Here is a 21,536-nt window from a genome sequence, read left to right as displayed (position 1 = left end):
ACAAATAAAAGTGAGTTGTATGTTTAGATAAAATTTAAACTACTGTGGGGTCAACATTTCTGTAGGTCAAGTAAAGTCTGGATTTAGCCTTAAAAAATCATAATCTCCTCAGAATCTATAGAATCAGAAATCTGAAAAAGGTTTACTGCCATTGTCAGTGAAATCTCTTTCTTCAGTGATAAAGTGCAACATGAAACACAAATATAATAGCAAAATATAAAAAAAATAATACAAGATACAAAAATAAGAATAAATATAGCCGCAAGCGGCAATGATCGGCCCTCGCCACGCCGCCGCCACGCCGCAAGAGGAGGGGGCGCTAACGCGCCCCATTTGTCCTTTTAGTACGCCTACTGCTGAATCTGTGACGCTGTCACATCTTCTCCCCTTTGTTTTACCATCAAAAAGCAATTTTATTTTGAATTCTTGGCAAAATGTGCGGCTTTGCCGCACAGAAACCGTGACTCTTTGAATAAAAATGTGGATAACTTTTGATGGTCCACCCCTGAAGATGAGTCTCACCAAATTTCAGGTTAATAGGGCTAACGCCCTGGGAGGAGTTTGTGAAAGTCTAAGGTGTAAACATGTTCTGGCGATTTCCCCATTGGAATAACATGGGAGGTTTCGGTCATCGCTACGGCAACGCCATAACAATTATGACATGGATCTCATTGACTTTTTTGATGGGGCCAAAATTGAGTTGTGTGTCAAATTTCATATAATTTCGCAAAACTAAACATTTAACCTCCATATAAAATCTGTTGGGGGCGCTGTGGCGCCAAATTAATTAATTTCACCTCAAGTAGGTTTAGGGCAAAGAGTTTAACAACTGATTCTAATTTGACGCAATTCGGACTTTATCTGCGCAAACGGCAGAAATGTTAAATTTGGGAGATTTCTGAAATTCTAGCTAAAGTTTGCGGCTTCGCCGCACAGAGACCGTGACAGGTATCAATGTAATTTGGATAACTTTTGATGTCCCACTCCTCAGTACCATTTTCACCAAATTTCAGCTTTTTAGGGCCAACGCCCTGGGAGGAGTTCGTAAAAGTACGACGTTTGGAAAAACTCCCGAGTCATGCTTAGCCATTTTTGAAGCAATATGGCCGACATTTGGTTGGGCGGACGGCGTTGTCGTGATAATATTTTTTACTTATCTTGTCACCATCTACCTCTGTGCCAAATTTCATGATTCTAGGATCAGATTTTTTTTTGGTCATTTCCTATCTCTCAATGCATTTTTGGTACATTTGGGGGCGCTGACGCGCCAATTTTTTTATTTTAGAAAAGGGAAATAGCCAGAATGTAGAGAGGCATGATTTTTAGAGGTGTGCAATTTTTTGTGACTTTTCGTCAATGTTCACTGGGTGAAAAATAGGGGGGTTGGTCCCGAGAAGAAAGAAAGAAAGAAAGAAGAAAGAATAATATTCCGATGCGAAAACAATGTTTCCCATTTTTCAAATATCATAAACTATACATTTTCGGAAAGCGCTCGCGCTTTCCTACCTCATGGTGTGGGTCCCTGGTCACTGACGGGTACTTTCGTTAATTTTGAGTGGGTGTCATGGAATTAGACAAACACCGATGCTATTCCGTAACACATTGAGAACAGGAGATAAGTGACGTCATTTCCGGTGAGTGTGTCGCGTTTTCAGAGCTGTTCGTTCTTAGAGCCTTTTACCGATTAATCCACGAATTATACACACTATTTACGCATCATATACACGAAAGTGAACGTTTGATTTCTCGTTTTTCCAAACAATCCGGAGCCTCAAGCCGCTCGCTTTTCAGTATTTCGTGGATTAAAAAGCCCTCCTCACTTTCTAGCTCCAGCCTGAACTAGCCTAGCGTAGCCTAGCCGCTAGCGTCATGGCTGGATCTACCTTTACCTGTTTGAGCTGTCATATGTCGAGTCAGAACCCTGGCTCCTTCTCTGATGATAGGTGCGTGAAGTGCAGTGTAGTGGTAGTTTTGGAGGCCAGGGTTACGGAGTTAGAAGCGCGGATCCGCTGTTTAGAGGAGCTTAAGTCCAGTTATAGTTCGGTTTTAGCGCGAGGGCTACCGGACCGCGCTGCAGGGCGTAGCATTAGCATTAGCAGTAGCAGTAAGGCCGAGCTCAGCCCCTCAGTGTCTCCCGTGCAGCCGGGACTAGACCAGGAACAGAATAGGGACCATTTTGTGACAGTTCGGAGGGGACAAGGCGCTAAACGCCGAACCTCAGAGCGCCGTGAGCTTCACGTCTATAATAGGTTTTCTCCCCTCAGCGATCACACGCCCGCTGAACACACGAGAGAAACTCTTGTAATCGGGAGTTCTATTGTTAGAGACGTGAAGCTGCCAGCTGCTAGCGTTAGGTGTTACCCGGGGGCCAGAATGGGTGACATCGAAGGAAACCTTAGGATCTTAAAGCGGAGTAGGACCCGTTTCCGGCGAGTCGTGGTTCACGCAGGCGGTAACGACGCCCGGCGGAGACAATCAGAGGTGCTCAAAGTTCAAGTAGCCGCGGTGTGTGACCTAGCGAAGTCGATGTCGGACACTGTAATATTTTCTGGTCCCCTGCCCAATCGGATCAATGCTGAATTGTACAGCCGTCTCTCAGCATTCAACAACTGGTTATCCAGATGGTGCCCTCAAAACAACGTTGTCTTTATTGATAACTGGAGTGCGTTTTGGGGAAAGCCCGGGCTCATACGCAGGGATGGCATCCATCCGACTTCGGAGGGTACATCCCTATTAGTTCGGAATTTGACCGATAGTCTTAGTCGTGTTAAGTGACCATCTAGGGATGAGCCCCAGGTGCAGAGCAGCAGTTCAAGACGCTCCTCTGTCGCTGAACTCTCGCCCGTTCTGTTACATGTGAAGTGTTCAGATTCAAGACAGATAGAGACTGTGTGTGTCCCTCGTGTCCCTCGTACAAATAATGCCAAAAAGTCACATCTCAGAAAAAATATTTCAGGCGTCAGACCAAATAACTTAAGGAAAATAACAATCACAAATGACACAAATACACAAATGAATAAACACGTAAAATGTGGACTGCTAAACATTAGAGCAATTTCCTCCAAATCGCTCTTAGTTAATGAATTAATTAGTGACTATAACATAGATCTTCTAGCTCTAACTGAAACGTGGCTTCAACAAGACGACTACGTCAGACTAAATGAGTCCACCCCACCCACCCATGTTAACTTTCAGACTGCCAGGAGCACAGGCCGAGGTGGTGGTGTGGCAGTGATCTCACACTCAAGCCTACTCATGAGCCCTAAAACTAACAATGCATTTCACTCATCTGAAAGCCTTATGCTGTCAATCACATGTCCAAATATGAAAAACCAAAAAGGAGCTTTGTTCATAGTTATCTACCGACCTCCTGGTCCCTATTCAGAGTTTTTAACAGAGTTTTCTGACTTTATATCAAACTTAGTGTTAGCCTGGGATAAAATAGTTATAGTTGGAGACTTTAATATCCACGTGAACATGAGTGATGACGCTCTCAGTAATGCCTTCAGCGCCTTGTTAGACAGCATTGGTTTCACTCAGAATGTAAATAAACCGACTCACACTCACAAGAACACTCTGGATCTTGTCCTAACGTATGGAACAGAGATTAGTGACCTCATTGTCCTCCCTCAAAACCCTATATTGTCAGATCATTTCCTAATTACCTTTCAGTTTATTCTTAAAGATCATCCAGTCCCACAAAATAAAGTTATAATGAAAAGGACAATATCTGAAAAATCTATCTCAAAATTCAAAGAAATAATAGAGCCAATATTCAGTGACATGTCATGTGATCCTGCTGAGAACAGTTTTAGTCCCAGTTTAAGTGATCAATGTGTCGACTTGACCATGAATTCTCTGAAGTCTGCTCTTGACGTTGTAGCGCCGTTAAAACAGAAGGTCATTAGGCCAAAGCGCGCCTCCCCATGGTACAACCAAGAACTGCGTTCACATAAACAAAAAGTTAGAAAGTTAGAGGGATTATTTCGTCGCTCTCACACCGAAGAATCTCTAAAAGCATGGAAAAGTTGCCTGCTGTCCTATAAGCAGGCTCTGCGTAAGGCCCAAACCAGATATTATTCAAATCTAATAGAAGTCAACAAAAGTAACACTAAATTCCTTTTCAGCACTGTAGCTAGGCTAACAAACTGTCACAGTGCAGTAGAGCCCTCAATCCCAGCTACACTTAGCTCTGATGATTTCCTCCTATTTTTTAACAATAAAATAAAAACAATCAGAGATAAATTAGATGAAATTACCCCGGCTATTAGCCCTGAACTAGCCCAAGCTGTAAATCTAACGTCCCATATAAATCCACCTGTAAACCTAGAAAGGTTCACAGCTGCTGATCAAGCAGAGATAACTTCAGCCATTATGTCCTCTAAAAGCTCAACTTGTGTCCTAGACCCCATTCCAAGCAGACTCCTCAAAGACATTCTTCCCCTAATTATAGACCCTATTCTTAATATAATAAATACTTCACTCCAAAGTGGCTATGTTCCACAGTCCTTCAAACATGCAGTCATTAAACCTCTTCTGAAAAAGCCTAATCTAGATCCCGACCTATTGGTAAACTACAGACCTATTTCAAATCTTCCCTTCGTCTCTAAAATCCTTGAAAAAGTTGTAGTAAAACAGCTTTGTCGCCACCTGCAGGACAATAACTTATTTGAAGTTTTCCAGTCAGGGTTCAGAGCCCACCACAGCACTGAAACTGCACTAGTTAAAGTCACAAATGATTTGTTATTAGCCGCTGACGATGGACTGGTCTCAATCCTGGTTCTGTTGGACCTCAGCGCAGCGTTTGACACCATCGACCACAACATTCTACTGCAGAGGTTAGAATGTGATGTAGGTGTTGGAGGAACAGCCCTCAGCTGGTTTAAATCCTATCTATCTGATAGGTTCCAATTTGTTAATGTAAACCAGAGCTCCTCACCAAGCTCTAAAGTAATTTACGGTGTGCCACAGGGTTCGGTACTCGGTCCAATTCTGTTTACTCTTTATATGCTGCCATTAGGCAACATTATCAGAAAGCATGGCATTAACTTCCACTGCTATGCAGATGACACTCAGCTGTATTTATCAATGAAACCTGATCAGAGCGATCAAGTAGACAGACTTAGTGCTTGTGTGAAGGAGATAAAAACCTGGATGACACTAAACTACCTGCTTCTTAACCCTGAAAAAACCGAGGTCATTGTGCTTGGCCCTAAGCATCTACGAGACGCTCTATCTGAGCAGATAGTCACACTGGACAATGTCAGTGTAGCCTCCAGTTCTACTGTAAGAAACCTTGGAGTCTTATTTGACCAGGAGCTCTCATTTAAAGCTCATATAAATCAAGCTTGTAAAACAGCCTATTTCCATTTGCGCAACATCGCCAAAATCAGAAGAATCCTGCCTAAAAGTGATGCTGAAAAACTTATCCATGCATTTGTAACGACTAGATTAGACTACTGTAACTCCCTGCTTGCAGCGTGTCCTAAAAGCTCCATAAAAAGCTTTCAACTGGTTCAAAATGCAGCAGCAAGATTACTAACAGGAACAAAAAGAAGAGAGCACATTACGCCAGTGCTGAAGTCTCTTCACTGGCTCCCCGTCGAGTCTAGAATCAAATTCAAAATTCTACTCTTGACCTACAAAGCCATAAATGACATGGCCCCATCCTACCTCAAAGATGCTATAGAACCATATCATCCAAACAGAGCTCTTCGCTCTCAGAATGCTGGCCTTCTGGTGGTGCCAAGAGTCTCTAAAAGTACTGTAGGAGGTAGAGCGTTTAGCTACCAAGCTCCTGTGTTATGGAATCAGCTCCCGACCCATGTTAAATATGCTGACACATTCTCTTCATTTAAGTCCAGGCTTAAAACGTTCCTCTTCGAAATCGCTTATGGTCAGAGTAGTTAGGAACAGAAAGATAAACCCACAGCTTCAGCTACGCTGCCCTAGGAGTAACTATGCTGGGGGAAGTATGACAGCTTGAGCACTATCCTCTTCTTCTTCTGACTACTTATGCTATCAAACAATATTTATTTTTTGATTCCACTTGCAAACTGTTCACCGCCTTCTTTTCTTTCTCTCACTCCTGAGGACCTGTGGACCCAGATGCCCCTCCCCTGGTGAAGTGGTCCCTGCCCTGTGTGGACGGTCCCTCATCTGCCTGAAGAGTGGCTCCAGTTCGCCTCAGTCGGTCCCTCATCTGCCTGAAGAGTGGGTCCAGCTCGCCTCCGACGGTCCCTCTTCTGCCTGAAGAGTGGGTCCAGCTCGACTCAGACGGTCCCTCTTCTGCCTGAAGAGTGGGTCCAGCTCGACTCAGACGGTCCCTCATCTGCCTGAAGAGTGGGTCCAGTTCGCCTCAGTCGGTCCCTCTTCTGCCTGAAGAGTGGGTCCAGCTCCAGTCTCCTTGTGTCCGTCTGTCCGTCTGTGAGAGTCGGATCTCTCCTTCACTGGAACTCCTCCAGGTTTCTACGGTTTTTTCCCAAAGAGGTTTTTTTTTGTAGTTTTTCCTGGCCGAGAAGGAGAGTCTAAGGACAGAGGACCCTGGGACATCGTCCCTCGCCACCACAGACATTGTCTGACTTCATCGCCACCACAGACATTGTTGATTCATTTCTCCCTGTGGCCCTCAGAGGCAACTGTTGTTGTGATTTTGGGCCTTACAAAAATAAATTGATTTGATTTGATTGACAATTCAACTTAGAATATGAAACGACACAGAAATATCAGACATTTGTATGGCAAGCTTGGGAGAAAACGCGGGGACTGATCACGCAAGCTGTTGTACGCAGCCTGCGTGATCCTCCTGCGTCTCACCCCGTTTTTTCCCATGCTGGTTGGTTTTATTAGATATTCTGGAATAGGCGGGTCACATTTCTCATTGGTCAGCTTCACATCAAGGCACTTGGTATTTTTCCGTAGAGATAAAGCCTGCAAGGGGGGGTGCAACTCCCCCAACATTCTTTGGCCCATCTTTACGATACCTTCACAAACAAATGCAGTTTGTCACACACCCGTTCTTCTCTTAGACTAATGATGCAGATAAAATATCACTATTATGCAGATAAAATACATCACAGAAATATAATCATATATTCACATTTTATCACATTTCCCTCCTGTTTATCAAAGCATTAGTCTACTGTCTCATATGCCAAACACATTATTCTTTTCAGTTTTCAACATGTCTTTCATATTGGTGTTAAAATGACACTTTTACACACAAAAAGGTTAAACACAGTTCTCTCCTTTTCTCTCAGCCCACAACATGTCTACAGCATTATAGTCCTAAATTTTGAGTCAGATTGGTCAATCTCTGTAATTTGACAAACAGACAATCTTGTCTTGTCTATAATTTTGTGCGGTGTGATGGGAAATATAGAAGTACAAGCGGAAAGCCCTTAAACCCGCTGCTCTCTTCGGTCACACCTATGACACATATGAACTGGTACATTTCCCATTTCAATTCATAATCTCATTAACATTGCATGTAGTTATGTTGTAGCAGATAAAAAACTCTCTTAGTTAGTGCAAACAACAGTGGCTGTGGTGTAATATGCCATTGTGTTTCTTCAGCTACTGTCATGTCAATTATACATTTCACGTTACACATTTCATAACCTTTCATGTTGATCACTTATTTTCTTCCCTCTATTTTCCCATTTACCGGTATACACAGTTGTGTATGTTGATCGATTGTCCCGATTGTCCCGATTTGTCCCGATTGTCCCGATTGCATAATACAGGTGTTCAGCACCCATATTATCGTCATCGCTGTGATGATGATAACTGTTGATTCTTTTTTCACAGAGTATGGTACTCTGCGCACCGTAGCCTCTGGCTCTCGTTCATCGTAGCAGAGTATAGTACTTTGCGTACTGTAGAATCTGTCTCCCTTCCATTGTAGCAAAGTATCGTACTCTACCGTAGACTCTGGACAAAACTCATATAAACAAAGTCCTGCGTCTGCGATGTTATGGCTCTGCCGCTGTGTTGTCCAGACATTTCTCTCACTTTCCCATGAGAGCACCCATGTTCTCGTCCCTCCAATGGTCGGTGTGAGGACGACACGGTGTGGCTCCGTCCACTTGGCTCGTCCACTTGGCTCGTTTCTGTAAACACATCTCCAACACGATCTCTGCGGTGATAAACAAAGTCTTTTCAACAATTCAGTGTATTTCAAACAGTTTTCTTGTTTACAATTTTTTTTTTTAGTGATTATTGATTCTGAATATTTGTTTACACGTACATATCCCTCCTTTTTGAGATATGGCTTTGCCCATTTCTCAAACTTCTACATTTAAACAGAATTAAATAATCCAGATAGTTTACAACATTCACTAATCCAGGATGTAATCAAGGAAGAGATGGAATTGCGTCTGTCACTCCAACTCCGCAATGTCACCTCTTGACCTTTCACAGTTCAGTGGTCACATCCCTGGCTGAGCCCCCCCTTCCACGGCGTGGGCCCCCCCCTGTGTGGGTCAATCAGTCTATGTCTGTAATCTTACACTTCCCCAACCTATCTGTTTTACCACCATTTGTTTCAAACTCTAAATGTTTCAAACTCTAAATGTTTAAAACTCTAAATGTTTCAAACTCCAAATGTTTCAAACTCTAAAAGTTTCAATCCATGTGTGCGCGCATATGTATGTATGTGTGTGTGTGTGTGTGTGTGTGTGCAATACAAATACATCAAACAATAATAATTATCTCAATATTTCCCCGTTGAGCTGGCCTTAAGGGTCAGTTCACAACTTAGAGTATTAACATCAAATTTCACATCTCCTCTGTTGATGTGGCCTGACTAAAGTCACACATCTAATGTAATATGTTCTAATATTTTATATGTGCTTCAGGTGAGTTTCAAACTCAATCTCTCACACCTGCTCATGTGGTGCTTTACAAACATTGTGTATTAGTTTGTTCTAACAAGTCTATATGTGTATAAAAGAATCAAAATGATTCTAAACCTTCCCCTTGTACATAAGGCACGTCTCTTTTTATCAACCTGTTTTTCCCCTTGCCTACTTTCTTTGTCTTTTCTTTGTATCTCATCACATCTTCCTCTCTGTCTTCCTCTCTGTCTTCCTCTCGTAACTGAGGAAACACCCATTTCCAAATTTCTAAACCTGCTTTTTCTTTCTCTCTTTTCACTTACTCTTACCTTCACTTGTAACCTGCTTCTACTTTCTCTCTTTCTTGTTGTCTAACCATCTCTTGGCTCCATCTTGAGTCCTATAATGTTTAGTCTTGTTATCACTGGTTTCATAACTTCTATAGCGTCTAAATTTAGATGATATTGTCTAATTTAAATCTATTCAATTCTTGATTGAATCTCCACAATCCTTCAGGTGTTCACTTTAGAATATCAAATTCTTTCCCTGTTAATGTTACTTTTCCTATTACTCATCAATCAACCCTCCCTGAGGTGTAACCTCTTGGTGTCCCTGTGATCCGTAAAGATAACAACATCTGCTCCATCCTGAGTCCTCCAGATTCTTTGCCAGTCAATAGCCCCTTATCTCTGACTATCCTTTATGACTTGGTGTCCTTTGCCTTTAATTAATGACACACAGTCATGTCTTTCCAAGGAGGACATCAAGCACGAGGTTTCCTCATGATGATACAAATAAATAAGTTACTGATATAACTTTTACTATCACTTTACTTACTGCCCGTTCTATGTCCAAAAACTTCAGTAGTCACTTATTTACCCATATTATCACTTCCAGGCCTGTGCCTGTAATTGATCCTAAATTTAAAAACACTTCTGTCTTTTCGTCCTGTACTTTCATCTAGTCATGCATTAAGTCCAAAAAGATAATTTTCGTCAAGTCCAAAAATAAAACAAAACAAAACATAGGTTTGTTCTGTGCACTCAAAAAACATGATACCGTAAAAACACAACTTTTGTCTTCTATGTCGGGGACAGGAAGTGTCCTGTTTGTGATCACGTTCCCTAAAAAAATTGTCCATCTATAAAAATCTGAATTCATCTTTATCTCTTATCAAGTTTAATAAAATCTTTATAATTGACTGTTGTCAATCAAACAAAACCCTTAAATTTGTTCTACAGACTAAAATTTAAAACCAGCTGAGTTTAGTTTTGCTTAATTCATTCACGTTCAGAGCGTCCTCTGAACTGCTGTCTTCTCCCTTCTCTTGCCTTGTTGACCCCCCTTATCTCCCCCTCTCTGCCACGTCATCTGAGCATGCTGGAAGTCTCCCTCCAAAATCCTCTTATGACTTTTCCTTTGTCTTTGTACAGTTTGGGGTGATAATTCTGGCATTATGTGGTCTCGGTCGTCTGAGAGAAATGCTACTTGCTTTACAGACGCGTCATATCTCAAGCTTCTAGTAGAATTTCTTATTGATTTTCCACCGGAGATAATGCTAGGTGTTTAAAGATTCACCCGTGACTGCAGATTTTAGATCTCTCAGAATAACGCCTTGTGACCCTTGTATGATTAATTGCGATTCACACTTGTTAGTTAATCACTTATTAATCCTCATTCACACATTCACACTTCTCTCTTACTTACTTCGCTCGTGCACAGCGCTTACATTCATACATATTTCCTCAGTAATATTAAACTGGGTATTTCCTCAGTAATACCTAACTGGGCATAAAAGCCTATAATATTTCCTCAGTAATATCAAACTGGGCATTTCCTCAGTAATACCTAACTGGGCATAAAAGCCTATAATATTTCCTCAGTAATATCAAACTGGGCATTTCCTCAGTAATACCTAACTGGGCATAAAAGCCTTCAATATTTTTCCAGTAAATATCAAACTAATGGATAAAACGTTTTATGGCTAACTCTTTTTCACACACAAAGTTTTGTCTGACCTTCTTTGTCGCCTGTGTTCTCCTGCTGCTTCGAAACGACGCGCTCTCCTCGCGGAGAATGAGGTGCGATGGGCGGCCACGGGAAAAGTGGACTTCTTTTAGCTGTGCACAGACTTCACCGATTCACCCGTCAATCTCCGCGAAGGGCAGCTGGTCGTCCGGCTCGATAGGACCAGAAAATGTCATGGAATCACGCACGGCCTCAGGAGATTAATAGGCCTCTCGCCAGCTTGTGGCGCTCGGGCCTAAAAATGCTCTTTGAACTGGACTCTTGCATCACGCACATGTATCTAAGTTTTGCCAAAACAACTTTTGTTTTTCACATTTTATGATATTCTGCAGTTAATCCCCAATTTGAACTCACTTTACGTCCACTCAGCGAATAACTAAATCAGATTTTAACGTGGGCTAAACCCTCCTGGACTGAACCAAACATTTCAAAAAGTCTATCAAACCTTGGACTTCAATAAAATAAAACTTGCTAAACCAATATTTCTGTTTGATTACAACATCTGCAATAACAAGCACAATTTTCAAAGTGCACGACACTTTTTATAACCCTCTGATCTCTTGCATCACATGACTCTGTTTTACACTGCTGTATTGATGCAAAGCAGGATAGAACACAGAGGACGCCCTTGAGTAAAAGTTGTGATTTATTCCTCCGAGCTGCAGGAGTTAGGGCGAGGCCACGGTAAACGTCCCGGGACAGTGGAGAGGAGTGTGCCAGCGCCGATCAGGAAGGACACAGAGGAGACTGCAGATGCCATAATGTCCGCTGCTTTGCCTCCTGCTCACAGGTGCAGCAGAGTGCAAGCTCAGTGCAAACGCAAGCTCATGTAAAGGCAATACTCAGAGGGAAAGGGAATGTTTTGGGAGAAGCAGCAACTCGAGACAAAGTATTAGCACGAAACAAATAAGAAAACTTAGTCTTTAAAGGCTTGGAACTAGTATAAAGACTGGGCTTGTTGCGTGTTTACCCCTTAATTGTGTTTTCAATGGTTTTCTATTTAACTTACTGGCTCAACTAATTTTGAAGAATGAGGGATAATTACTTTTAAGTTTAATTGAAGGAGAACTCTTCTGCTTAACCAGTTAAAGCTGTATCTGTGTGATTCATGCGTGTGTGAGTCATCTTTATTCTCCTGTGGACAACACGTTATTTCTCTCTTTTTAAATTGTTTTATTTATTTAGTCATTTTAGATAAATATTGCAATTTAAAATGACCAAAATATGATGCAATGGTCATAGAGTTCTTATTTTTATTTTCTACTTCTTGCCTCCATCAAACATGAGATGAATGGATGTTCCAAGTCTCTGTGGTGCAGTTGCCTGGCCAGCAGAGTCTACACACTTTTCCATTATACACAGTCTTAACTCCCATCATGCCGATGGGCATCATTGACTGGCAGCTTAATCAATCCAACACTTAACATAGTCTGTCTGTATCAAAACAAACACAGCTGCTTTTGAGGAAAAGGAATATTTTAAATGGAAAACATCATGGAGTGCAGAGTGAAAAACGCTTGTAAAGCAAAACTAAGTAACTTTAGCAATAGAGCTCCCCCTGCAGCTCTCCTGTGAAAATACACTGTCAGAGAACCGACCGGGGGGAAAAACATTTTGACCTTTTCTTTATTGAAATAAGGCAGTGTAATCACATAACAAAATGAAAAAAGAGCCAAATCTTCCCAGGATAGTTTTTTGTCAGATTGATGTCAGCCATGTTGCAAGGCTGGTTTTTCCGCTCAGAGACAGCAGGGGGAGACGACAGACTCTTCATACATCCCAAATACATATTTAACCATCACAGGAACTTATAAAGACATTTAATGAGGTAGTTATCCTTTTATCTGAGAGTTGAGTTGTTTGATTTTGCTCTAAATAACATGAACAAACCTGATTGCACGGCTCTGTGATGCATAAGAGGAAGTGGTAACTAGACTGTAAATGTCCCACTGAGAATTTCCGTTTGGATGCCAGGCATGTAAGCGTTAAAGAAGATCCTCAACAGTATCACTAACATTGTAGATGCCTTGGTTTTGCACTATATGAAAAAAATGAGGAATAAATGTGTCCCTTTCTCTGAGCTTAATCAAATGCACATGCAAAAACAACTTCAATTCAATTTGTTTTATATGTTATTAACCTTAAGAAGTTTACGTTCACTAAACTGGACTCACACTCCAAACGTATATTTTACATCCCGCCATAATTTCAACGCCATCATGAATCTTTTGGTGGCTTCTCCTTTAAAGGGCAGCGTGGTCTTATAAACACCTCTGACACGGGTTTGTGTTCAGTGTATCCTGGGGCACTGTAAATTCAACCAAATCTCTTGAGCTCCAAACAAAAGACAGGCCTGTATCTTTTAACAAGGGCCCTCCATCTGTGTTTTATAGATCAAACTTTAGAACATTATGCAGTGAATAAAAGTGTTCTTGTTCTTTCGTCTTATGTCAATCAGAGGACTCCTTATTGCCAACGAGACGGCGTATTTCCAACGTAATCCAGTGAAATTGTTTAGCTGAGCCGCTGCTAACGGACTGGGTTTTGTTTTAGTCGATCGCCATGGAGAGCTCAACAACATACTGAACGTGAAAAAAACCTGAACACCTCTGAGGAAGTGGCATGCCATGTGCGCTTTAGGAAAACACAAATGGAGAAGTATTTAGTGAGGATGAGGCAAGTGAAGAAAGGAGCTTTTAAATGTCACTCTTGTTACTTTGCAATAATGTGAACCAGGCTTTTGAAAAGTTGAGTTTCCTAAAATGTTCAGGACAAAAGCCAATTGAATCCATGAGCTGTTGCTGTTTTAAACCAGTGCCAGTGCAGTAGATCGTCCAGGTCAGTTCCATAGCAACAGATAAATGAATTCTGTAAAACCAGACAAAAGATTTAAGATTACGTTTCGCCATCATCCAAGTCGCTTCTTCAGGTGGTATCATTATGTGATCAGCGTGGTTATAAGTGCGGTCTGCGGTTTGAACCCAGCACAGGCCAGTTCATAGTGTTGTTGTGTCATTGGGCAAGACACGTCACCATCCATGTCTATTAGGATGCAATATGGGCTGTTAAGTTCTGTTATAACTATATTATAGCAATATTTTGATCTGCATTTTGAAATAAAGGAATATCTTATCTTATCTTATAAAATGGTTTGTGCTTTGATGAAACAGTCAAACTGTGACAAAGTAAAACATTAACATAGACACAAGTAAGACAAGATTAAAGCAAAGCTAATAAAGATTTAAAACAATATTTGGTGTATATGGTTATTACCTGTTGTAAATATAAATTACAAAAACATAATTATTATTAGTGGCAGTTTGTGGAGAAAAAAATATCAGTTGAAAATGACATTGGAAGTAGAACACTAAATTACATACAAACGTTCACAAAACGACACAAATCGTTCTGACGCTTTAAACATTAATCAAGCAAAAATAAAAGTACATTTTTGGTCGAATAACACGTTCTGAGAGATTAGCGCAGGTTTTTTTGTGTGTGCTAAAGGCTAACAAAAGTGTATGCTTCTTGTAGCATCTAGTAACCACTAGTTTTTTCTATGATTGGTCAGCAGATAAAGTACATAAACATCAAATAAACATTCTATATACTTTATAGGGCCACATTCCCTTAAATGTGAAGAAACGTTGGATTTGACATAACTCCGGCAAAGTCTACGCTTTTCACCTTTCTTTGTTTTAAATTGGTAATTACTATGGCAATAATCCTAATTTTTCATCACTCTGAAACTCCTGGCTTACCATCCCCAGGTATGAAATGAATTAATGAAGCAATTTAAGTGTCTGACCGTCCAAAAAAGTGCAAATTTAATGCATTTATATTGTACATAAATAAAAACAATTATGTATATTGTATTAAAATATGCCCTTTGCATGATGCGTGACGTGGTTATACCGCTGCAATCAGAACAAACTCTGAAAAAGTGCCAGTTTCATAAACTAATCAAAGCATGTTGTACAAAACTGGAGCTGTGAGGATGTTTACAATTCTCTGGCTTAAGCGAATGACAACTGTAAGCTGTTGGAGAAGCGTCTCATTTCAGTCCGTTTATTTAAGACAACCTTTTCTCCATTACGTGACGTCAAAGACCCACTGGCAAGACTAAATAAAGCTTGGCAGTTTTTCTTTGGGCACGTTTTAATGAGAGCCTTTTAGTAAAGACTCTCCCCCGATCGATGGAGGGACGGGGGGGACACTTTGTATTCTCCGAAAAGTTTGCCTTAAAAGTCTTTATTTAGAGTATGGGCTGATGATGGCAGGAGAAGGAAAAGACTTGAGTGAGAGTGTGCAAGTTTCCTCTACGGGGACCACACACTCGATTCAGTCCAAAAACAGGCCTGGTTCTGTGATGGCAACCAGGATAAAACACACAAGGAACATGGCAACTTAAAAGCCACGGCCCCAAAGACAACGTATAAAACATGCCAACGTCAGGTGATCAGAAGTGTGTCTTTGGTATTCATGGGTTTCATTTTGAGGACTTTCCCCCCAATAAAAATATATTACATATGTTTTAAATTGTTCACTATGCAAAAGTCCAAATGTTTCATCATTCTGGAATCAATGGATAAGGAGATACCTTCTGTCTTTTCTCATTTTCTCTTTGTTTGGGTCCACATTCATTAAGTACAAATATCACAGGCCCATCTTATTCAAACAAGTCATTGAAATAAAGTGGAGGTCACCTCAGGCATGTGCATTGTCACTGGGTTTGGTGGGACCGGATAAACTCGTTTTGAAACAGGAAGTCTAAAGCCGTATTCGTTTTACTGTTGACCACTAGAACATAAGTGCTTGTATTGGCCTGTTTTTCAGATAGAACATTATAATTCCAAATGTATGTAATGCATTTTGAGAATGATAAGGTTCTTTCTGAAAGTGACCCTCCTTAGGCCCTTTATTCTCATATGAAAAGCATATCCCTTTTACTTTTGCTGTACATGTGGTCAGAACTACCTCAGAACATAGATAGAACCATATCATTCTAAGGAGATGTTTTGTTTCTGGTCACTGTGAGATCCCCTTCTCATTTTGGCATGTTTAAGTACAGTATGTTATCAATGTTATTTGCCTGAAAATTCAGACTGTTTGTGTATTGTGTTTGCGGGTCGGAAAGCGTTAGCTCGCTGTTGGGGGTTTTACAGTTTGGGCCTGTGATGTGCTACGGACAGAGCAGTCTGCGCTGGGATGTTCCATTGATTTAGAGCCACTGTATACACGACTCTGTGTGATTGCTCCTGATGATGAAGCTCATCCGTTTGGCCTTTGGAAAGTTGCCGTGAAGCACATTAGCCATGATCTGTTTCCACGACAAGTGAATAAGCATAGTGTTAGTGAAAACATGCAACTGAAGAAGCACAAAGACAAAAACATGACTCTATGCAATGACAAAACATATACTTTATTTACAACAGAACACAACAAATTAAATCAAACAGTTTTAATGTCATTCATATTATAGATTTAATTGTTTAATAATTGTTCAATCTGTTTTTCACTGTTGCGCCTTGAGAAAACTGCTGTTGTGATTTTGGCCGTTACAAAAATACCGTACATTGTATTGAACTGAAGATTATTTGGTTAAGCAATAACCGTACCAGGACACAATATAATCATAGGAACTGACACTTTATAATTGTGACGTGCAAAATTAAGTCCTTTTTCTTGAAGATATTATAACACAAACAATACACCTGTACATAAAACACTTTTTTTCATCTGGCTGTTTTTGTCACAGAAAGTTAAATTCATAAAACTGGTCCCAAAATTGCGGAATAGTAATGGAATCAAAGAAAATGAAAGATTTCACTGTCATGTTCTCAGTCTGCCCATCCAACCGTATTTCTACTGCTGTGGATTCGATCAGATCTGAGCAGATGAAGGTGAGGATTTGGCTCTGGTCCATAGGAGCTGACTACAATTCCAGTGAGTGGAATATGCAGTCGGGCCAGTCTCTCCAGCCTCCTGTTGAAGCCTCTGCACGGAGAAACCTACTTTGAACACATTGATCTGAAATCTCCAAACGCATATATCCAACTTTTGCTGAATATGTACAGTGTGCAATAAAACGTGAGGCTCCGTTTCCCACTCAGATCTTCAAATTACATTATTCATCTGAAGCAGCATTTAAATTTTCTCTTTTCCGTTCTCTTCTTGAGCTTGCGGCGTTCTTCATCCCACCAGTGAGTCTGGTATTAGCTCCTGATGCAGCCGTTCTCCCCTGCATTCTCCCAAACCCACTGCACACAGAGACTGTATATGAACTATCGACTGTATCAAAGCAAGAGTAGGTCAGCTCGATCACGGCAAACATGCTAATCACAATTCTTCGGCTCATAATTCTTATCAAAAGTCTTTGCTTTAAGTTTTCTTCACCCAAAGAAATTATAATATCTATTTGTTTCCACTTGCATCCATTACATTTATATGAGAGTACTTCAAAGGCTGTTTTCTAAAAATGAATTTCCCCCATACAGACATAAGGATCAGCCCTGAAGCCAGTAGCACCTACACCAAACTTTACGATATATATATTATATATACATTACTTGAAAAGATGTCGACAGCTCATAGAAAAGGCTTCATTGAATCTCTTTGCAAAAATACTTGGCAAAATAACAGTTATGCACACACATTCAGTGAAATCTATTTTTTTCAAATAGTAAATAATCCCCACCGTAATTTTTTGTTATTCAATACGAAAGTACAGAATCAATTCTCTATATAAATTCTCTATACTGAGAACTTTTTTTCTTATATTCACCTTAAGTGTCTCGCCTTAAAAATGAACCTGTAGAAATATTATATACAGATATATTTAATGCATTGTTCTGCAACACATTTTGTCATAATCCTATGTAGATTAGAAAATTAGCTTTGCTCCAGTTCTGTAATTGAACAGAGTAATCATTTAAATGAAGAGATTAAATTTTATTAATTGCACAGCTCTTTTATTAGTGCAACTACTGACAATTAATGTTAGATTACATTTATTGAATTATGGAGAGTATGAAGAGAATGTTTTGGGGAGTATGTTAGGAATTTGTTGACTTAAAATACTTGGTGGCTCATGGCACTGCCTAAGTGTTGGAAACTAAAATTATTGATTGATTGATTGACTGACTTTACTTTGAGCTTGTGACAGCCAATATGACACATTTGGTTTACAATAGTTACAGATCGTCCGCACACACACACACAAGTTCATACATACACAATTACACCTACATTTGAATGTAATGTAGGGAAACTTGTGAAAACATGTAATACAAGCTCAAAACAAAGTTGGAAGAAGAAAAACATATAAACTCTCACCCCACGTACATCACTTTGCATCATCTGGTCACTATGATTGAACTGTTACATTTGACAATAGTGTTATATATGGTGCTGGGGAAGTAGCATTTCTCCCTGTGCGCGTCAAACACTGCTCAGTTAACTTAGCCTACGTCATCAGAGGAACATTAATCCTACAGCGGAACGGAAGCACAGCCAGACTGGACTGGATCAGACTGATGCACACGATTGCAATGTCTTAGGGATCACGTCTCCGCGTCCCGCACTGACGCAAATAACCTATTCCTGAGTCAGAACTCTAGCGTCATGCCACTCCTTTCAACTCTCGTGCTACTTCCATTTATTCTACCACATATTGCCTAGAAAAAGGGGCTAAAGTTCAGCAATTTTTTATCTAAACTATTTGTACAATGATGACTGACATTGTATTGTTTCTGTATTGCCATTCCACATATCATCTTATTCCTCTTAACTGAAAGATTCTAGTTTGATGCAAGTTGAAGGCCCCTCCTCGAGATCTGTTTGTACCAGAGCAGAATTTGATGGATGGCTCAAATATCTGTTCAATGATACAATGGGACGACTGCTGGTCCCTGGGCACTGCTCGATGTCAGACAATCTGATGGAGGTGTCTGTGTGCATGAGACAGCGCTGGTATTTGTGCTCGTGAGTGACCTGGCTCCTCAGTGGAAACTTGGCCCCGGTCCGAGCCGTGCCATGAGGGCCGCTGCACACTGCACTTGAGCTCAATCTCTGCTCACCACTGACGAGCAGAATGGGAATGTGTCTGCGCTGCTCTTGTTTTTACAGTCATACCATTTGGAAACTGCCCACTTTAACACTAAAAACGCTCGAGAAGCCAACACCCATTTTTTTTTCACCATGATTTTAGTCGATGGTAGTTTCAAGCGCTTTCCAAGTAAAACAAAGAGGGACGCCATGGCAAATGTCATGGCATTATGTCGCTATTTTGAGGGACGTCACTGTTGATGTTGAAGTCTATCTTTGCTGTTAGATAATCGTCATAAAATATCTCACTGAAAATGAAAAATTGCGATCCTACTGCGATACTACCTATTCTGGAAAGTGAAAGGAGGAAAAATAATGAGAAATTGACTTGTAGAACCAAGAGGTGGGCAGTCACTGATGAGCTCTATAATCCACATGCTGTTCTACTGTCTGGACCTGCTCCTGTGAACGCAAGTGACACTTTAGTCCAGGGGTCTAGGTCCTGTATCTCTGGAGCTATCAGTAGCTCTCCATCCCCTTTCAAGTAGCTCCCCAAAGGATTTAGGAGTAATAATGAAATGAATTCCTCATGTGCCTATTACCATTGTGAATGTATAAATTAGGCGTCTAACTTTGCAGACTTATCACTGGATAATGGTTTGTGTTTTTATGCCCCATCTTAGGCTTGTTATGTCAACTACATTTCTGAGTAGCTCGCTGACTTCTTAATCTTCTAAAAGTAGCTCTCTGGGGATAAAAGGTTTGAGATCCCTGAGACCCCGAACACAGCTCCAGGAAGCGGCCCATGGACATTCATTCTGAGTGATGCATCAGAAGTGTCAGCTCGAACCCTAGAGGCCACAGAGGTCACTGACCCTCACCACATCCAAACCAGATGCTTGATGGATTGCACCTCATAAGGATTCCTGTTTAACAATGAACCGTGCTGTGTGTCCACATAGAGCAGGACTGTTACGTGAGCAGTACACAGTTGTTCAAATTCTTAAAGGCTATTTCTCAATGGCATTTGGTTATGTTTTGGAATGAGGAGATGATAAACGTTTCCCAGAGCGTGTCCCACAGAGGCTGCACTGACTGGGCCCAACTGCTGTGAACTGTAGTTGAACTGGAAAGTACTTCTCATACACACGTGTCCATATGTACGAATCAATACAGTTATTACAGCTATAATAGATAAGCATGAATCGACACCTGTGTCTAAATGAGTGTCAAGAGTGTACAATTTTAAAGTAAATCAATAAATACATACAAACATTCATTGCTATGGGTGCGTCTGTCTCAGGGCAGCTGAGGTCACCAGAAGCGTGTGATTCATATGAGCCCAGGGCATTCCTTTTATGTTCAATATCAAATTAATTAAGTCATTCAATATAGTCTTTATCTAATCAAGATAACGACTCTGTAAAAAGCACAAAGTCATGACCATGTAAAAAAAAAAGATCTTGTGGACTATTATTTTACATTTTGTTTATCCTAAATCCCAATATTTTTCTATAATATTGTAAAATGGCTTAATAATAGAAACCAATCCTGATAAGCCTTCGTCATAGTGACATATAACTTTAAAGCAGTAGATCTTCAGTTATATGTTTCTATTTTAAAACTCTATTGTGTATGACCCTGAGTATGAATTGTTATAAAAAATCCTGTTAATCGCAGTAACTACATTGAAGTGGGTGGTGATAGGGGGTAGGTGAAACTGAGTTCTCAAATCTCACATTTTTCCCTTTGCCATGGGTCACCCTTGAAGAGGACATCTCGATCTGAGTGGCTTCTTACCTGGTTAAATAAAGATGAGTTAAATAAAGATGAATAAATATATAAATAAACAGATAATAGGACAATGCTCAAACGTGCAAGAATCAATCAACAAACAACTCTGAGTTCCCAGACTCGATCCGCAGACTGAGCACGGCTCTTGGATGAATACAACTGAATCTTTTTCAATGGAACACTCCTGGACGAATGAGGGATTACACCAACTTAACGCCGAGTGAGTTAATGATGCAAGAAAACTGTAATAACATGGTAATTACATTCTGAGTTATGTTTCCTTTAATCAGACATTTAAAGGTGCACTTTGTAACTTCTTTGGTGAAGATTTTATTGCTGTGCCTTGAATGTTTCACAAAATGGCATCAAACATCTCTCTCCATGGAGACAAGCAGGTGGCATCACCCGTTACTGGTCAGATCTGCGGTGAGGCAAGCCCACATTCACACTAAGATTGCATCAACACTTGTTTCTGAATAAATACATACCACGGTCGGTAGGTTTAATTTCATACTGTGGAACATTCCAGGCAGAACATTAGTTCCATGTAGACAAGCAGGTGAGGTAACAGACCTCCTCACCACAAACGTTACATAGTGTACCTACGATACCATCACAAGGTCTCTATAATTCCTCCTCTTTTATCTTTACTTAAAAGACTGTTTCTCCCTGTGAAACGTTCAAATAAACAGTTTGACAAAGTTGCATTCTCTTTTTAAACAGGACCCGAGTGAGTGGACCTTTAAAACCCTGGTGCTGTAAACAGTGGAGACAGCTGTCCCGATGACCGCTGATGAGATGTGAAACTGGCTGTGTGCTGTGATGGACACT

The sequence above is a fragment of the Eucyclogobius newberryi genome, unplaced genomic scaffold (assembly GCF_026437365.1).
Source record: "Eucyclogobius newberryi isolate DKJ021-1_F unplaced genomic scaffold, fEucNew1.0.hap1 SCAF_7, whole genome shotgun sequence".
NCBI lineage: Eukaryota > Metazoa > Chordata > Actinopteri > Gobiiformes > Gobiidae > Eucyclogobius > Eucyclogobius newberryi.
Note: the sequence above shows the minus strand (reverse complement) of the source record.